Here is a 21,378-nt window from a genome sequence, read left to right as displayed (position 1 = left end):
TCCTGGTGGAGCAGGGAGCGGGTCACCCTAAAGAGGGCGGCCGGGCGATTATCTGATGACGCAATAAGAGCAGCAAAATAACTACATTTCGCTGCTTTTATCGCCACTAAGTAATTCCTAATGTGGGATCTTACTAGTGTCCGGTCAGATTCAAGAAGACTGGCCCTCCAACTACTCTCTAGGCGTCTTTTCCGGCGCTTCAACTCCCTCAGCTCCTCGGTAAACCAAGGAGCCAATTGAGATCGGCGCCGGGTCAGAGGCCGCAAAGGCACGACCCGATCCAGAGCACCAGCAGCCGCCCTATCCCAGGCGGCCACCAGGTCTCCAGTCGAGGCGTGTGCCAGAACCTCAGGAAATGGCCCAAGCTCCGTCTGGAATCTGTCAGGTTCCATCAGGCGCCTGGGGCGGAACCATCTGACCGGCTCTGCCTCCCTGCGGCGGGGTGCAGCGGTTCGAAAGTCGAGACGAAGGAGAGAGTGATCTGACCATGACAAGGGTTCAGTAACTATATCCCCTATATCAAGATCCCTCAACCACTGTCCAGAGACAAAAACCAGATCCAGCGTGTTTCCCCCTGTGTGGGTAGGGCCATGAATTAACTGGGTCAGGTCCATAGCTGTCATGGAAGCCATGAACTCCCGAGCCATCTCTGACGTCTCACCCACGGATGGCAGGTTGAAATCCCCCATAACCATAAGCTTAGGGGTATCAACCGCCACCGCGGCGATGACGTTGAGTAGCTCGGGCAGGGCTGTTGCCACATGGCAGGGAGCCAGGTACGTGATCAGCAAACCCATCTGAACCCCATGACCCCATTTCACAAAAAGGGATTCACAGCCGGCCGTCTGAGGAACAGTGGCCTCCCTCGGTCTCAGACCTTCTTTAATGATAACCGCTACCCCCCCGCCCCTCCCCTGTGACCTCGGCTGATGGAATGCTTGGAAACCTGGCGGGCACATTTCAGCGAGGGGAACCCCCCCTCCTGGCCCAACCAGGTCTCCGTAATACCTGCCAGGTCCGCACCCCCCTCCTGAACAAGATCACAGATGAGGGGGGCTTTATTTACTACGGACCTGGCATTGCACAGCATCAGCCGAAGGCCTGGGTCCTGAGGGTCTATGCAACCTGAGGAGCGAGTAGAGCCTTGGGGGCCGGAGCACGCCACCGCTCGTAGACAGCGAGTGCGCACTCCCCTAACACGATATGGCCCCCTGCTCCCGCCATATCTACCCCTCCCACCTACAGTACTGATGTTCAAAAAACTATCCGGACAAGCTCTAACCCCCCCCTCGATCCCGGGTCCTCCATCCCCCGCACCACGCTTCACTGCCAGACCCGACCCTCCCCCTTGTGGGTTATCCCCCATACCCACAGCCCGAATTCCAATCTGACCCTCCCCCTCCCTAGGACCCCTTAAAAATTTGACTAAAAATTTTGTTAAAAAACCCCTCAATCCCCTCGTTTTCACATGCCACCTCTCTGGGTCCCAAAACCCTTCCTTGAGGTGGGCCCTCGATAGTGAGGAGGGCCACATCTGCGAGAAGGGGGAATCTCGCAGCGCAAGAAGATCTGCAGTCGTATACATCTCCAAAATGCAGCGATGGAGGCCCAAAGCTCAGACAGGGGACTTCACAAAAGATGTAACACAGCCAATTGTTCATCGATGTGCTGTTGGTGTCTCAACTGTCCTCCCACAACAGCAGGAGGGTCCTAAATTATCTCCTCCAATGGGGGCGACCTCCGGCCCGCCCTCTCACAGCGGAACCCCACGGGGCCGTAGATTGAAAAAGTTCTCCCACAGACAAGAGCCATGATGTAATAGAGGACCCCTCAACAGTTGCATCAGTTTGGCTGACCATGGTCGGAAGAAAGATTTATCAGTCTATCAGTCAGTCTATAAGTCACAAAGCCATAACGACTATAGTCATCTACAATAGTAAGAAAATATCGTTTTTTGTATGTAATTGATGGAGTTAATGGGCCAACTAGATCCATATGTACCAGGTTAAAAATATGATTTGATGATCTTGTTGCCTTTTTGGGTCTGGGTTTGGTTCTGAGCTTTGAGGACTTACATACTGAACATTCCAAGTAATTTTTACAATCTTTTATTTTAACACCTTCAGCATGTTCAATCATTTTTTGTATTACAGGAAAACTGGCATGTCCTAATTTTCTATGTAATATATGTGCACATTCATCATGAATTGGTTTTCCAATTATTGTTTTTTGTTAGTATGTGTATTGTTGACAGATATGGTTTCATCATTATGTTCTGGTTCGTGTTCCTCATTGTCACTGTCATTATCATTTTCATTTTCTATGCTAGTGTCATTTTCCATGTTTGAATCAATGTTGTGTAGCCATCTTTCCTCTGTGATTAAATATGGTAAATCTCCTTTGTTAATCACATTACCTAAGTTTATTTTGTTTTTCTCTAGAGTTACTTTTCCCTTTGAGAATATTATGTTTATGTTAGAGTCCCTGCTTAGCTTTATTGCACTAAGAATGTTGTGAGGTATTTTGGGTATTAATAAAACCCCCTCTATTTTCCCTAGACCGGGTAAATCTACATTTCCTCTTCCAATGACTTGGACTTCCTCTTGATTAGCTACTTTAATTACAAATCTATCTTCTACGAAGGAAGATAGTATTTTCTTATCATGTGTTGTGTGATTTGTTGCCCCGGAATCAATGAGCCAGGCATTATCCTTTGAGTCTTGGTTTTTGGTTATAGTGTACTTTTCTAATCCATACAATGATCCAGACTTTCTATCTCTTGAGTTATCTCTGCCCCCTCTATGTTCTCTAAAGTTTGGTGAGTTTCTATGTCTGTATCTGTCAATAGATGATTGTCTGTCATGGTATCTGTTTCTAGTGTCATGTTTTTGTCTTTCTCTAGGAGGTTTTGGACAGTCTCTTCTATAATGTTCTTTGGATCCACAATTATAACACTCAATTGATTCTTGATACCTGTTTTGGAATACTACCCTTTTGGTCTGTCTGTGTTCTTTGTATGTACTGTAGCGGCTTCTTCTCAAATTATCTTCAGCTATTAATCTATTTGATAAACTCTCTATAGATAGATACCCTAAATTAATTGTATCCAGATGTGATATGTAATTGTCCCATGATGAGTCTAATGAATTAATGATAATGCTTTTCATTGTCTGATCTGATATTATTTCTCCCCTTAAATGAAGTTCTGCTCTAGTTGTGTTTAGTGATAGTAAATGTTCACTTATTTATTTATTTATTTATTTATTTATTTATTTATTTATTTATTATTTAAATTTCTATACCGCCCTTCTCCAAAATAGGACTCAGGGCGGTGAACAGCCAAAGTAAAAAACAATACATACAAAATTTAAAAGCAATTTAAAATAATTAAATATTTTGGCCGTAAATTAAAACAACCCAATTTAAAATCAAATTAAAATTAACTCAAGCCAGCCCAGCTAGTTGAAATAAATGGGTTTTCAGGGCCCGACGAAAAATCCGGAGGTCTGTTATTATACGTATCTCTGGGGGGAGGTTGTTCCAGAGGGTGGGCGCCGCCACAGAGAAGGCTCTCCCCCTGGGAGTCGTCAGCCGACATTGTCTGGCAGACGGCACCCTGAGGAGGCCCACTCTGTGTGAGCGTACTGGCCGGTGGGAGGCTATTGGTGGCAGAAGGCGGTCTCGTAAGTACCCCGGCCCTAAGCCATGGAGCGCTTTAAAGGTGGTCACCAACACCTTGAAGCGCACCCGGAAGACCACCGGGAGCCAGTGCAGCTCGCGCAGGAGAGGTGTTAATGGGAGCGCCTCGTCGCCCCCATAATCCCCCGCGCGGCCGCATTCTGGACCAGCTGGAGCCTCCGGGTGCACCCCAGGGGGAGCCCCATGTAGAGAGCGTTGCAGTAGTCCAGGCGGGAAGTGACGAGTGCCTGAGTGACTGTGCGTAGGGAGTCCCGATCTAGAAAGGGGTGTAACTGGCATATCAGGCGGACCTGATAAAAAGCCCCCCTGGCCACAGCTGTCAAATGATCTTCTCGCCGTGCGTCCAGGAGGACGCCCAAGTTACGAGCCCTCTCCGTGGGGGCGAGTGATTCGCCCCCAATAGCCAGCGATGGCGTCAGCTGGCTATATTGGGACGCCGGAAGCCACAGCCACTCGGTCTTGGAGGGGTTGAGTCGGAGCCTGTTTCTCCCCATCCAGGCCCGCACGGCCTCCAGGCACTGGGACATCACTTCAAGGGCATCGTTGGGGTGGTTACAGTAGTTCCAGGTTTTATCCTGGCTGAGAAGAAATTTTTAGACATTCTTGTTGTGGTTGCCACACTTTCACTATGAAACAATTTAAACATACAATGAATTATTTCTGAGACAGTTAGATTATGCTTAATACTATAATAGATATAAGGTGATATACTAGATAAGAGTAAATAGAATGCTCTGTGGTGTAGGCAGTCTAATTTTAGGGTCCATGGTTTTTTAGGAGGGTTAGTTATGAAAAATAATAAATTCTCCTTTAAGAAAACAACCTGAAGTTGTTGACTCCATTCCTGTAAATTAATACCGTCTATTCTCAATTTTGGAAAATCATTAGGCAAGTTTCCAATGTTATTTGTTGCATTACTTACAACTGGAGGCTGTCCATGGTCTTGTATATGCTGATAATTGCAGAATGGTGTAGGTATGCTCGCGATTAGTCTGAATGGTTCTCTCTGTTCTTTATTGTCTCTATATTCATCTGGGTATTCATCTCGATATTTTTAAATTCGGAACGAAAGTTGCAAAAAGTGTTTTCATAGCTGTTTCGATTTGTAGTTCGGTTGGTGTTTCTTCGGTGTCTGTATCAGATTCTTCTGAAGAATAGAATTTTTATTTTTTATTTTTCACTCTGTGTAAAGCTTTTCGCGCCAGCCATTTTGAACTCTGCTTTCTGATTGGTTCTGATTCGGCCATTTTGCTGGTCTGGCAAAACCAAGATGGTGCCATTCAAAATTTTGCGTGGGACCGTTAGCCTTTCTTTTAGTTACATTCTCATCTATAGGTAATTCGCTTACCATTTTGTGATCTTTAGATTCTGGTGCGTTGGTGTGATTTTCTCTCGCTGCTCCGCTATCTTTTATGATGTCTTGGAGATTCGCGATGAGATTTTTGTCGTCTTTTTGGCTTTTTAGCAGTCTTAGTATTTCTGATCTGAGAGTGTTGTTTTCTGTCTCGCTCGCTTCTTGGTCGTCGGGTTCATCGATTACTTCTTCGTTGTCTGTAGTGAAGTTTTCAGATTCTCTTGTCATTATAGATGTAGATTCATCGATCATTTCTTGATCTGTTTCCATTTCTTTATTGTGTGCCCTGGTGTTGGGTCTTTCTCTTTTGTTTCTGAAGTTTTCTTTCTTTGGCATGTCTGTTTCTTATTGAGTCAGCCAACCATCCTCTGCTACCAGATTGTTGCCGTAATTCGAGGATTGGACTCAATAAAGAATTCAGAATTATAGTATTCAAACAAAGTATTGTTTATTTACAGCAGGCATTCTATATTCACTGAGTGATTGTAGATAGAAGCAAGGAGGAGGAGCGTGTATCCCCTTTTATATCAATGAGGCGGGATTAGGGGGTAGGAGTGGTTACAGAGGAATACATTAGGAAAGGAAGAATAAATTAACCCTTGATACTCTATGAGTATATATCTCTTTCATTTAAGAATAAGGCATTTATCCATGACACATCCGAATTTTGATCACATAATCATGGGGATGCTGCAATGGTCATAAGTATGAAAAACTGTCATAATTTACTTTTTTCAGTGCCATTGTAACTTCGGTGACTAAATGACTGTTTTAAATTGAGGACTCTCTGTATTTATGCAAGGACTATATTTATGATGGAATAGATTTGGCTTTACTACATGATTATCTATGTATGTGGGATTCTCAATGTTTTTTAACACTTTATGATTAGTGTGAAAACAAAGTAAGAAATTCTAAGCCTAATTAATAATTTAATTAATAATTAATAAATTAAAATTATAAGCCCACCAAACTCTATAATGACTCTGGATAGTGCATAATAAAAAGAACAATAAAACATAGATGGGAAACTCTAATGATCTGGAAAAAGCAACAGTGCCCACACTACTTAATTGTATCGGTTCAGGAGAATCTATGGACAACAGATGATCTTATAAAAACTAGGCCCTGTGCCATAAATGGCTTTAAAGGTGGTAATAACATCTAAAATCTGTATCTATATAGTACTAAAACTCTCATGGTCATGACCTTTAACTGTGCAAAATGATGCATCGATTTTTGAATCAAGGTACATCAAAAGGGATAAATTACAGAATGCATCCCAAATCCAGGACTCATGCCACTCAGAGTCACTTTATAGGGGAATTAGGCGGCACAAAAATTAATAAATAAATACAAAATAAATGATTCCTGGGAAAATGAAATTTGGGGAAATTGTAACTGCTTCAGGCTGCTTGTATGGTCTCATAATGGTCATTTTGAATGTTCTGTGACAGTTCCCTGCCAGTCTTGCAATCCCTCACTTCCTCTCACCCTTCTCCCAGCAGCAAGGAATTGACTCAACAAATAACTTTTAAAGAAGCAACAACATTAACGTGCACGAAGAAAAGCCTGCATGTTTTTATTGCTTTATATGTCCCTGCCCTGGCATGCAAATATACACATGTATTTATATCCCTTCTTTGTTCAAGAACTCAAAGCACATACATAGTTTTTCATCCTCCTATATTTCTTCTGGGAGGTAGATTGGACTGAAAGTTACCAAGTAAGCTACTGTGGCTGCAGATGGAGTAAATCTCTCTGGTGTCGGTCCAATATATTAGCCATTATACCTTAATGCTTACTCATCCTGTTTTATTTTTCAGCTGCTTCCTACTCTGAAACTGAGTATAGTCTCTTTGCTATTTTTATGTAAAGGGAACATTTCCCCTTCCTACGGCCATACAGCAGTCTCTACACAGTCGAGCACCTCCAGAAGACAACCATGTCATAGAGCTGGGCATCTTCATACAAGGCAAGGTCTCATATCTCTAATTCTTCCAAACAGTGATCAGCAAGTAATTCACGTGCCATTGCCAGTGCAAAGGCTGAAGCAGAAAAAGTATGAGCAGCCTTTGCTGAACAAGAAATGGAAATGAAAAAGAGATTAGAGGCATCCCTGCAAATACAAAAAGCCCTGTTAGAAGCGAACCTCTCCAATTGGGGTGGCACGCTTTTTTGTGATATGATAAGAATAATTACACATATATTTTCAAAGACAGAATAGGATAGGATAGGATAGGATAGGATAGGATAGGATAGGATAGGATAGGATAGGATAGGATAGGATAGAATAGAATAGAATAGAATAGAATAGAATAGAATAGAATTCTTTATTATCCAAGTGTGATTGGACACACAAGGAATTTGTCTTTGGTGTGTATGATCTCAGTATACATAAAAGAACAAGATACATGCATTACTTATAGTATGGGTAAAAGTTAAAACAAAAAACTATAGGAAAATACTAATCTGGCTTTCCACAATAGAAGCACTGATATATATCCAAATGTTATTAACCTGGAAAGAATTGTAACTTATAAAGATATTTTAAATGAAGATGGGGAACTCAAAACGACACAGGAATTGCAAAATCAAAGGATAGACTTAGCATGGTGGCCATACATGCAAATACAATCAAGATATGTGAAAGATGCCAAAATACTCAGATTCTATAAAGAACCAACAGCACTGGACCAGACATTTTTAGGGATGGATGAGAAATTAATAAAATATATAGTTATTTGTTAAGTATTAAAATGGAAGATGAACAGGTGAAAGAAATGATGATAGCATGGGCAAAAAACTTTGGCTATACCATAGAATTAGATAAATGACAAAAACTTTGGAATAGAAATTACAAATTGACAATGGCAACTACTTACAAGGAAAATTTGTATAAAATATTTTATAGGTGGCATTTGCCACTAGCAAGACTAGCAAAGATATTTAAAAATATGTCCGTGAAATGTTGCAAATGTAATCAGATACCGGGTTCTTATTTTCACATGTGGCGGACTTCTCTAAAAGCAAAAACATTTTGGACAAAAATACATACTTGGTTAGAGAAAATGATAAAACAACACATGGTCTTAAAACCAGAAATATCTTTGTTAGGTATATTACCAGAAAATTACAACAAAGGGACTACATATTCAATAATACATGTGTTGACAGCAGCAACAATTGTATTTGCACCACATTGGGAAAATGAAGACACACCTACAGATGAAAGTATAATTAGAAAAATATTAGACTGTGCAGAGATGGATAGATTGACAATAAAAGTTAAAGAAACAATATTTTTCAACATGGATATGTTTTATCAATGGTTGGATAAAAGAAGTAGAAATTAGAGGATGAAAGATTACTGAAATATATAAGTAAATGATGTAAGAATTTTTACTATAATAAATAAATGTTAGTATTTTAACTATGGATAATATTATAATTATTACTTTTACTAATAGTTTATTAATATTTTGTATAAGCAAACTGAGCCAGACAAAACACTGTTTATTAAGCACATGTATTTTAAAGAAGAAAAAAATGGATAAATATTTTTTTTTTTAAAAAGCGAACCTAGAGAGTAGGTTCCTACTCTGCCATAGAGTAGGAAGTAGCAGTTGCCACAGCTGAAGTCAAAGCCCTAGAAAGAGCTGTATATTCTGACAACGAATGCAGTAAATGCAGCAACAGGTTAGAAGCTGAACTCCAAGATCATTTGCAACGCACTTCAGAGTACATCTATCAGCACTCCTAGCCAAGCATCAATGCTCACCTAGATAGAAAAGACAACCTTCAAGAAACAAGCCAGAGATGCTACATAGCACCACTACAAGCCAGCAACAAACCTCAAGCCTACAAATGAGAAAGCTCCAAAGCTGCAGCTCTGATAGCAGATCCCCCACACCCAAAGTACCTGAGCCTCCAAATTATCCTACAGGATCAGCCTTCATGCCAGAACAGCTTAGAAAAGACCAGCTGAAACCAGAGAGTCTTAAAAGGTATGACTATACAACACCTTTTCACCACAGCAATGCACAGTCAGCTAATCAATTACCATAGACTTTGCCAAGTTTCTTACATGACTTAAGTTAGTCATACAAGGACTTGAAAAGTTTAATGATCACCCTGAAAGTTATAGAGCCTGGCAATTTTCTTTCCAAAATGCTATCAGTGGCTTAGATTTGTCATGTAGTGAAGAGATAGACTTAATATTTAAATGGCTCAGAATCGAATCTGCTGAGCAAGCAAAACAAATCAGAACAATAAATATAAATATAAATAAATATAAAGTACCCTGAAACAGACCTTAAAATGATCTGTACAGGTACTTGACTCACCTGTGCTGTGCAGGGTACAGTTGCTGCCAGACATCATCGGGCCACGCTCACTTGCCACCTCCTATGCTGGCCATGTCCACCGTCCTTCACTAGAGCTTATTTTTGGGGTAGGGCTTATATTAGGTTCAGGCGTGTAAATCAGGCTAGGGTTTTTTTCGGGGTATGTCCTATTTTTGGTAAAACATGGTATCAGCAAAACGGCAATGGCAGCTTTTCTAATGCTACCATTTCAGAAGTCAAATAGTGGTATCAGTTGATACCAGGCAGGGAGTGTCATGCCCCAGCATATAATTTGTGTATATATTGTTGCTCTCTATCCCCATCTAATCGCCAGGGCCAAATTCTAATCTGTATTGTTTGGAAGTTTTATCAATCAACCCTTATTCCTCAAACAAATGCATTCTGGAAAGCCAGACTTCTTTTCCTTTAGAATTTGAAAGGAAACAGAAGCACCACGAAAAATCCAGTCTAATCTGTGGCACACGCTCATCTGAGGACAAAAATCCACATCCCATACACACAGCGTTGCTGGTGAGATTTAGATTTATCTGTTTTTGTTCATTGTTATGCTCACCAGCAACTCAACACTGCTTATTTTGCATTTGGGTTCTTACTGTATGTATTTCTATTTTTCCCAGTTTCACCATCCTGTTTCTTTAATAAAGCATCCAGATCTATGCACATTGTCTGTTTTGTTTTTTTGTTTTTTTTGAGAATTGGTGGGTTTAGCTGCATATCAAGCTGCACATAGAGTAACATATAGCAAGGACAGAACATTGTTATTTCTGTGTTAAGGCAGCATAATTTGAGCTTACATAAAACTGCTATAATACACATTCCTATTAAAATGTTCTCGTACCAAGTTAGGCAGAAAACCATGCACTTTTTCATGCAGCATTATGTGTACTAAAATATTTATATTCTGAGATACTTCAGGCTTGCCATTTTTTTTTTGTTAGTACTTCTATAGAATAGTTTTAAAAATAGACTCCTTTGCATCATCCTTCCCAATCTAGTACTCTCCACTTGGTGTTGTAACTCTTAGTTTTCTTAGGAAAGGAATCCTAGCATAAGATAGACCATACACTGTGAAAAATAATTGAGTCTTATTTCAATATTTAAATTGTGCTATTTATTTTTCACAACACAGAATGGAAGAAGATGCTTAAACAGTAAACCAGGATTTGCTGTAATCACTGTTTATTGATCAAGTCAAGAACATGCCAGAAATATTCCTGCAGACAAATAAAGCAATCATGGATTGTTTAGCCAGTTCCTATTTTCATTTCTTTCTCCATACTCAGATAGAATGGGTTGAATATAAAACTAAGTATGAATAAGCAAGGATTCTACTTTTAGAGGTTATGAGAAACTATGAATAGAAGTTAATAAAAACAATTTTTTGTCTCAAATTATGATTTGTTTCAAAAACAAAATAATGATGGTTTCTTTCTTGAAATGGGAGAAGCAACCCCCCCCAAACACAGTCCAGTTTTGCAAGAGTAGGAAACCTGTGATCTAAAGCAGTAGTGGGTTCTACTTACCTTTGCTATCGGTTTGGAACCGGGAGCACGCGCACACTTGTTTCGCGCGTGCAGAGCACTTCTGTGCATGCGTAGAATCTTCTGCCCATGCGCAGTGCATCTGTGATGACATCCGGACAGGTGGGTGGAGCCTCCCACCACCACCACTACCGGTTCGCCTGAACTGGGGTGAACCGGTAGAAATCCACCACTGGTCTAAAGCCTACATGGAGATTCCCAGTATCCTGAGATAGCACTATTTGAGAAACTGTCACTCATGTCCTCATGATCCAAGAAGGATGCTTTTTCAGCCATAGCACCTACCTCTGGATGTAAGGATGACCCCACTATTGTTGATCTCTTGTAAGGCCTTGAAGACCTGATTATGTGTTCCAACCTGGATCCAAATGTATGAAGAGCCCCATTTCATGGTTGTGTTAACACCTGTGGATTATAATATTTTACTATATTTACTATGTTATTTGGTTTCTAATTGACTTTATGATTGTTTGCTGCTCAGAGTCATTAGTTTGAGATGGGTCACATTAATTAAATGAAGAATGAATCAGTCAATCAATCAATCAATCCAACCTTTAAAAAAAATTAAGGATCAGAATAGAAACAGAGAACTTATTACATTTCCCATTCTGAATTGCTCCACCAAATGCCGAAATTATTATTTTAACCTTATAAATTTGTGTAGAATTAACTGGATAAATAGAAGTAGGAAAATAACTTTTACTTCCTCATCCTGCCTCAAATAGCTAATCAATCAGAAAAAAATAATAATGGGAAATTCAGCCATTTTCAGGATAGAGAAAGGTTTTCAAGATTGGAAGGGAATACCTCTTGTAAAATCAAAAGAAAGTCTGAAAAACTTTAACTGTACTCCTATAATTTCAGCAGATTATTGAGTGGCCACCTGAAACTTTCCAAAAGACTGAATAACTTAATTAAAGCCCCCAACACATCAACTGCTGTTCACCTTCAGTCTTATGCATACTTGTGAGTTAAATTTGTATAAGGAACAAACGCCATATGAAAAACAGATTTTACATATATTGTTGTCTATTTATAATAATCAGAATTTTTTCATGCATCTTTAATTTTTAACACTGTCATTCTCAAAAGTTAAGCACCATTTTGCAAATATTTGCAAAAATAGTTTCCTTTAGCAGTTTTAACCTAAAGGTTAAAGTACAATCACTATTTTATGTACTGGGTTTTTTTGTCAATATTTTTCTTCAGAAATGCAGTTCATTCAGCTACACATTGAAGCTATTTGTTTCTTGCCGTCTAGTAAGATTTATTGAACAAAAAAAGACATTTCATGGCTTCAGTGGCAATGGGAATTAAAATTGTGGACACAACCTGTCATGGATTTCTCAATTGGGTTAAAACATGAAACAGCCAACTGGATTCTGCATTTTATTTTATGCCCAAGAGCCTATAAGGAAGATAACTAGAATGAGAATGAGAAATTGTCCATGTTTATGAAGCAAAGTAATTTCCATTTTCATTTTATCATAGGCCTCTCAATTTACAAAATGAATGACTTTCCTTTTTTGTACTTCTACGCCCAATAATAAATGTAATTTATGATTTTATTTGTTTTTTTAACTTTGCACATACCCATAGTCACGTGCAAGTGATATGAGTGGCAATATAAATAGTAATAAAAATGATAGGGACTCTGGATGCACTCCCAAAACAACTGGGGCACCACTTGAACTCTATCAGCATTATTATATTATTATGGCCAACCATAATAATAATGCCAAGGGCTATTATAGATAGTCTAATAGGAGTTTGGATACACTTCCCATCTTTAGGAGCAATTTTTGTAGTATGTAAAAACGTTTAAATTTGACTACACTGTTCATTACAAAGGTGATTTATCAAATTCAATATTTTTCAGAATGAATAGGTAGGCTTTTTCTTTAAATGGAATACATGAATCCTGATATCCTTTCTCAAACTGGGAGCAATAGAAAAAAAGTTTAGACCTAATAACCATTGATATTATAGCCTTTTGATACTTTTATTAATGTTTACTGTAGAAATCACTTAAAAATGAATTAGGCTGTAGTTACCATTTACCTTTGCTTCTACATTTATCCTTTTTTCTAAATTAAGTTTTTAAATCTGTTTTCCACTGCAGTATTTCTGAGTTGCTGATATTAACAATATTTTTATGTCTGAGGTTGGCATACTGCTTTCAAAATTTACTAGCCTGTAATGTGCTGTTCATTATTATTTCCAAACGTTAAACCACTGAGGCAGTCCTTTAATGGTTTCTTCTATTGACAAACATTCTCTGCAGATGCCTTATATTTTAATGATTGCTGTTCTGCTGGCAAGCCTTAATTTATGCACAATCAACTTGCCTTTGCTGAGGTAGCTAATTGACATACAAATATATTTAGCTACAAGATTTCTAATGAAAGATCTGACATTTTCTTATCAAATTTTAACCATTATAATGAAATCAATTGCATCCTATTGAATTTGCCAAGTTGCATGTGACATACAGTTGTTAACTTTGACAATGTGAGAAATGAAAGCCATCCTGTGATTCATTCGTTCTTTTTCTACAGCAAAGAACAAGAACAGCCCAACCTAAGAATGCCAGGGTACTACAGTGGTAATGTCCCAAAGGTGCTTTTTCAAGAGTCAATTGGTCTTTCTTGTTTTTCTTTGAAGATGTTTCTTGGATGAGAAGCGAAATGCCTTCAAAGAAAAACAAAAAAGTCCAGTTGCCTCTTGCAAAAGCATCTTTGGGACAACGATGATCTGGATGGCTGAGAACCTCCATAGACATACAGTGGTAATGGGGTTGAATTAGAAGAATGGAGCCCCAGATTCTAATGCATTTTGGAAGGGGTTATTTTGAGGCAGTCATACTCTTTCAGGTCACAGGGCTATTGTTGTGAAGAAAAATGAAAAGAATAGCATTTATGAAGAACTTATTTGAGTTCTTGTACAAATGGCATTGAAATCAAATAAATATACTTGAACACTGGAAAGACCTATGGAAACCAAAATTCTCAGTTCAAAAATACTTCTGCAGCAAAAAGAATGATATTATTCTAAGTCTCTCAAAATTTTTGGATCACAATCTTATCACAGTCACAGTGACCATATTAGATTTGAACAGAAAAACATCTGGGTGACAATAAACCACTTTTCTCTGTCCCACATTATTGCAATAGGAAAGATGTGTAGCCACACATGCATTTAGTAAAAAGTGTAGAAAGCAAATATGTATAGCTATTCATGTCTTTAATAAAGATATGCTAATTTTCTGATTACAAGTACTAAAAACTTAAATACAGCTATTTTTAGTGTTATTTGTATGCTAGATGGAAAACCTTGATATCCCAATAGATAAGCCTGAAATATCTTTAATTCTACTGGAGAATCTTCAGAATTAGCATAATTTATGTTGCTAACAAAGTGACAGATGGCTATTTCTGGATATCTGAGTTCTAATTATGTCTTCTGTAACTAAAATGTTCATACTTTAATTATGTGCTTACATTGTTTCACAGGCAAGTTATTCACTGGACAAGGATGGAGAAGTTGTATATAGACTTCTCATATCCTATAGGACAAGGATGTAAGAAGTCTTAATTTGGGAGATAAGATTAGGTTGCTAAAGAGCTTCTGAAATTATGACCAAGGAAGACATGATTATATTGAAATAGATATAGGTGTAGGTATAAATGTAGATGTAGATATATAGAGAAAATTGTACACACAAACACACACACACCGGGGAGAGAGAACCAGTACTGGTAGGAAGCTTACCTGCTTTAATTCATAGTTAAGAAAAAAAAATGGGGGGGAGGAGGAAGATATAAATGAAGAATTCTGACAGATCAAACATACCCTCGTGGTATATGCAACCAAATTCTCACAGTTGGAGATTGACCCATCATAAGCCTCTCATTTGCAAATAATGTCCAAATCTTGTGAATAAAACAAAGCTGTTTTCCTTTGCTTTGTTCTCACTGTCTGCAAACACAGGCAAACATTTAGCAACTGTTTGATTTAGCGACCATTCATAGTTATGACAGTGATGAAAAAAGTAACTTTATGACCAGTCCTCAGATTTATAGCCTTTGCACGTCTATAAAACAAAAGAAAGCTGAAGTACAATCATAATCGTTGCTGTTGTTTCACTTGGTAACAGCTTTGCTTAAAGACCAAGGAACCAGTCCCAGATGAAGTTGCTAATTGAAAATTACCTGTATTATTTACAGTGGTTTTGCTACCTATATGCTTATGGGTTTGGAACCTGAAGGAAGCATGTTTGGTTCTACCTTGTAATAGTTAAATATCAAGAATATAGCTAATGGGCATTTTTTTTTTCATGCTTCTACCATTATAACGTCCTTGGATTTTCCAGTGTTCTTTAAGTTAACCCAAAGAGCATCCTTCTTTCTTTATAAAAAGAGGAACAAATCCCTTCCTTCCTTTCCCCCCAAAAAGGGCCCATAAATTTGGCAATATATATTTGCATACATTCGTCGGTTGGTTTTGAAAATATCTGTCTGATTAGATTCTGGGATGCACTTTGAAGGACAGTTGAAAATATTAGCAAATGTACAGAGTAGCTGTGCATTGAAAGCTTTCATTTCTCCATGAACAGAACAGCTCCATAGATGAGGTACTTTCCCAGCAAATCCTAAATAGTGTTATGCAACAGCATTCAACAGTTTTCATTCAAGCTGGGAGAAAACGAAGAAGGAAGCATGCAAAGAAAAGATAAATGCACACCTGCATTAAGCACGCAGTAAACAAATGATGAGATACAGTCATACAGTATGTATTGGACTATAGCTCCTTCAATCCTTGAACATTTGACTGGGATATGTAATCCAACCATGGGAAATCAATAATTTGTCTAATGTTGCTCTCAGTAACAATTTTTCATGGTATTCAATCTTTTCAGTTTCAATCTTTCATGGTATTCAAATATATTAAAAATATATTGCAAGCAATAGGCACTGTGGTCTATAATTTAAGCAAAACATATGCAAATTTTAATAATAAAATCGCATCTTACAGCAGTTGAAGAAAAATCTGTGTTCTGGTAAACTGTTGGAATAAAATGCAGAAAATGAAATGGTTCTCTTTGTGTTTCCATATTTAATATTTTTATATAGTAATCATATCTCTAGACAGTGAGAAAGTGTACCTGCCTTGCAGGATAATAACGTTCAGGAATTTATGGAATAAAATCAGAGTGCTAATTTATGATGTGCAATGTGACATAACTCTCTAGAGAAGCCAAGAGAAGAATAAGTTTGCAATACAGGGACTGGGCAACAAGCCAGCTTGCAGCATAATTTTAATTGCAGATGAAATAATAATTATTTGTGATAGCTTGCTAATCAGTGAAACCAAGGAAAAGACTGCTGACAAGCGTTAGCATTGTAATTAAGGTGAAGCATTGCATTTGCATAAAATTTCCACTTTGATCATTGTTCATATGGTACCCTTCTCTTGCAATGGAGTTGGCTGATATCAAAAGTGAGCAGGAAATCAAAGATAAGGAAATTAGCAACTGCAAAACATCAATATGAACAAGACACATACTCCTTACATGGGCAATTACATCTAAAATACATGTACATATGTGCACACCCTCATGTTCAATTTATTTTATTCAGTTTGTAAATATTTTTAATTAGTAATATGCTTCCCCATTTATGAATCTTTAATTACACTATAAAATTCAGTTAAATTGGGCACTTGGAAGAAAGCAACTGTTTCATTATATTCATGTATACTACTGAAATCTGATAACTAAAAAATACAAATTTTATAAAACCTGGTAAAATGAGACAATGTACAGCTCCTAATATCTTTGTGTGTGTTAATCATGATAACCTGTTCTAAAGAATTATTACAATTACCTTTGTCTGGAAAAAATATAAATTAAATTGGCAAGTTAAATTAATGTTAAGATTAACTAAAAAGCAGATTTCTTTGCTTTTTATCCCCTTAATTCTTAGGATTACTATATAGAGTTTGTAATCTTCCTACACAGAATTATATTTAGTCCAAACCATTTTGTGGTGGCCCATGGGCCGGATGCATCATGCGCAGGCCACTCCCACTCCAGCTCCATGAAGGGAAAAAACATCGTGAAACATCACATAATGGCAACATGACATTGCGAGTTTGAAACCTCGTACATCTCTTATCTGAGCCAGGATTTTTCCAGTCATAATGTTTCCAGCTCCAGCTATTCCAACTCACATATGAAAACAGCAAAAAATGGCTGACTACAGTTGAGTTACAATAACATTGCAGTAACAGTCAAGGAGGTTTACTCTAAGGTTTGAATGCTTTGTGAAAAGCCAGCGAAGTGGAATCTATCTGCAACTCAGGAGACAGATTGATCCATATATGGGTCCACCACTCAAATGATCAATTTAAATGATTAATTTAAACTGACCAGATTTTTACAACTACAGGAGCTGAACTGATTCATGATTACCAATAAAGGAGAATATTTGCAGCTAAGAGTTGAAATGATGGGTTTTTGGTGCTCTCTGAGCTTTGTTGTTTTGTTGCGAATGTTTCATTACCCAAACTAGGTAATCTCATCAGTGCATGTTTGGATAATAAAACGTCTGCAACAAAGCAACCAAAACTCAGATAGCACTAAGGACCCTGATTTGTGATTTTAATAGTTAAAAAGATAAATACATGTATACCACAAAATAATCCCTTACTTTATAAGAACAGTATTATAATCCTTTCATGAAAATGTCCATTCAAAATGTTTTTAAACATTTGAATGCTGAATGTTGTCCAGAATTTTTTAAAATTTAAATTAAAAACAAACAAACAATGGATTTATAAGCAGAATTACAAAACTTATTTGGATTGAAGTCAGGTTTCATTATAGCTAAAAAATTTAATTTATTAACAAATTAATTCCAAATTTTGATGTCATCAGTAATTCTAATAAGCATGTGCTGAGAATATAACTTTCCATTGAAGCGAACCAATTTTAATGAAGAGCTCATTTCTCTAAAGTCGTGTGTGTATGTGTGTGTGTGTGTGTATTTAGCCCATTATCAAGTATTCACATTGTGCAGCAGTACGAGCAATATCATTAAGCCCAGGAATGATTCAAAGTGAGAAAGGAAAAAAAGTGTACAAAGTGTTCCTTACACCTCCTGTTAGTTAAGTTTATAAATAAAAATAAAGCACTTGTCATTCCCACAACATTACAGTGACCTTTTGTTCTGTTCCTTCAAAAGATTTAGTAGCTAAATTTGTTTACTCCAGCAGGCTCCTCAGTTTATGACACATGTTTTGTGGGTTTGAGGTCTTACTGCTTAACTCCAGTGAGCAGTCATGTAACAGATACTCCATCCTGCCTACACACAGAGGGAGGGAGAAATGGACAGCTTGCTATTCTGCTAACATAACCAGGCATGACACAAAAGTCATGATTCATCAAACTGACAATGTCTAGGGAGGAACGAAGAGCTGCTGCTCTAAACTGAAGTCATATCATTTTTCCTTTAAAAATGAAATCTTACTTAATTTTAATTCAAATGCAGCTCTTCTGGTAGTTGGATCATTTTCTTCTGTAGGAAGTTAGCGCTCACCCCTCTCCTAGAAGAATGAAATATTTTAGGAAATATTAAAAAGGCAGAATATTATATTTCCCTGGATGAGAAATGGAGAAACATGTTTTAAAGACAAAGCAGTTTCCTGCCTCCCACCCCCTTTGTCAATGGGCCAGGCGCAGAAACCCAATCCCCCGCCCACCTTTGTCAATGGACCATCATCTGCAATACAATAGGACCCACCTAGCAACAGAAACTCACTACATGACACCTGGGAAGATTACATCAGCCAGCAAGGCTAGCTAAGACTCCCAACCCCTGGGAGTCTGACAACCAATCAGGATACTTTTCCTGTGCCCCAGGAAGTTCAAAGCTCAGAGAGGGCATAAAACTAAGGCACACTCAACATCTCAGCCCCTTTTTCTGTTTGGGAACTCAAACCATGTGATCCTGTCCACCATTAAACCATCTTTCCAAGCAGTCTACATGTTTCCAGTGTCTTTTTCCCCACTTGGAGCTGAACCCAGAAGGATATTTCTTCCAACACTTCCATCACAGCTATCAGTTTTTATTCATGCATGAGTTCCTGGATTTTCATGGCAACATGGACAGCTTCATGGATAGCTATATAAATTCAATAAACAATATAAAAACAAACTTGTAAATGTTTATTTATGTTAAAGTCTGGCATGTGTTAGTAAATGTTTATTTTGCATATAATCATTGTGTAACATGTACTGTACTATCCAGATTCTAGAAATACCTGAAAGGAAGTTTCATGTTAGCATATTTTTTCTTCACATCATACTTAAAATTACTGCATATCCTAAAACATCATTTCCACATATATATATTTATAATACACATTTTAGTATATATTTTGATTGTGATTGATATATATTTACTTTCAAAATGGGGACTAATGTACTTGACTAGAATAGTAGTTGCAATCCATATGTAGTTAGAACCATTTTCAATCTAGAAAGGCAGATATTGAACTAAAACTACATTTACATTTTACCCTCAAAAAATGAATATTTTCATATAGATTGCTGATAAGCACCAGATTTATTTATTTATTTATTTATTTATTTATTTATTTATTTATTTATTTATTTATTTATTTATTTATTTATTTATTTATTTATTTGTTTATTTGTTTATTTATTTATTGCTGTTGTTTTTCTGCTTTAATTGTAAGCTGCCTAGTGTCATTTTGGAGTTTAGCTGTGTCAGAGTATGAATATTCATGGACTGGAATAGTCTGACAAGCTGCCTCCAATTCTAATAAATATTAATCAACAAAACAGTTCATACTTTTTAACTCTTTCATTCATAAGTAAATCAACACCTACCTTTATATAGCCATACTTTTCATTCTGCAAGATCAGATCTCTTAGTTATGTGCCAACAAGTCAATCTTAACTCTTACAAAATCATAAACATAAAACAAAAACTTAAATGCTTCTTCTTGGACAATCCGTCCCCAAGCTGGCCGTTCAGCTCTTCCAAGGAAGTACCCATCAAATTTATCTACTTTGCTGGCGGTTGTTCTCTTCTTCTTTTTCCTTCTACATTCTCAGTAGATTTCTTGAGATATCCTGGCCTGCACATAATGTGTCCAAAATACAATAATTTGAGTCTAGTCAAATTACAATTTGTGAGAACTCTGAACTGATTCATTTAAAGATTGATTTGAATATAATTCATGATATTTTCAGGACTCTTCTCCAAAACCAAAGTTCAAAATTCCTTGATACTGTTTGTTCCTGCTTCCTAAAATAAATATAAAGTAATAGTAATGGAGTTACAGACAACTTTGGCACATTTTGACCAGTATACCACAAGTGCCATACAACTCAGTTTTACCTAAAGCATGCTCTTTCTATTCTATGCAGGCTGCAAACTTTAACCTAGAGCAGTGATGGCTAACCTTTTCCAGACCGAGTGCCCAAAATGCGTGCGGGTGTGCGAATGCGTTCACACCTGAACTCCCAAAATGCAATGTGTACGCGGCCCCTGTGCATGCTCTCTGCCCCCCGGTGCATGTCTGCACGGTCCCCGCACACGCTCTGCCCCGTGTATGCATGTGCCCCCTCCATGTGCCCGCACATGTGTGTGCGCCCCTTGCATATGCCCCATCCCCCCAGATGTGCAGCAGAGACCCAAAGACCAGCTGGCCAGTGGGAGGTGCACATGCATGAACAGCGGAGCTGAACTGGGTCGCTGCGTCTCACTCTGGCTCACGTGTCATAGATTTGCCATCACAGACCTAGAGACTATGAATGTGCTGCCTCCATGCATTCCGCCAACTCAAAGAAACATGTATTGTACTGATAGGTAATCAGGATGCATGTATATTTCACAATAAAATCTATTTTGCATTAAAAAAATTTAAACTGAATGTATACTTAGTATCTGTTCTAACAATAAACATTTGTATTCCTTATGGCCAAACCAGGAATATTACACTGCAACACTGCCATTTTTATAAAATATGTATCCAAAGAAATTTATAATAAGCAAAACACCATTTATCTTTTAACTTCAACTACACTCTGGTTTTAGATGTGACTCTGGAATTCTGCTAATGATTGCTTATTTAAATACAAAGATATTATACTGAGCATGTTAGTAAGTCGAGTTAGGAATTAGTGGACCATATAATTTTGCAATGTCTGGACCTAGGTGCTTAGTTTATAATAAAATGAAATACTATAAAGAGAGCAGTTCTAGAGGTGTTGTGTATTTATAACAATGTTTCTTCTATCATTATAGGCTCCTTTCAGTTGGAAATTTATGTAGTGATGTGTTAGCACATCAGTGTAATTCTTGTAGACAGTATCTTTTTGTTATGG

This window comes from Pantherophis guttatus, chromosome 5 (assembly GCF_059756535.1).
Source record: "Pantherophis guttatus breed Tessera chromosome 5, ASM5975653v1, whole genome shotgun sequence".
Classification (NCBI taxonomy): Eukaryota; Metazoa; Chordata; class Lepidosauria; order Squamata; family Colubridae; genus Pantherophis; species Pantherophis guttatus.
This window is presented reverse-complemented; position numbering follows the sequence as displayed.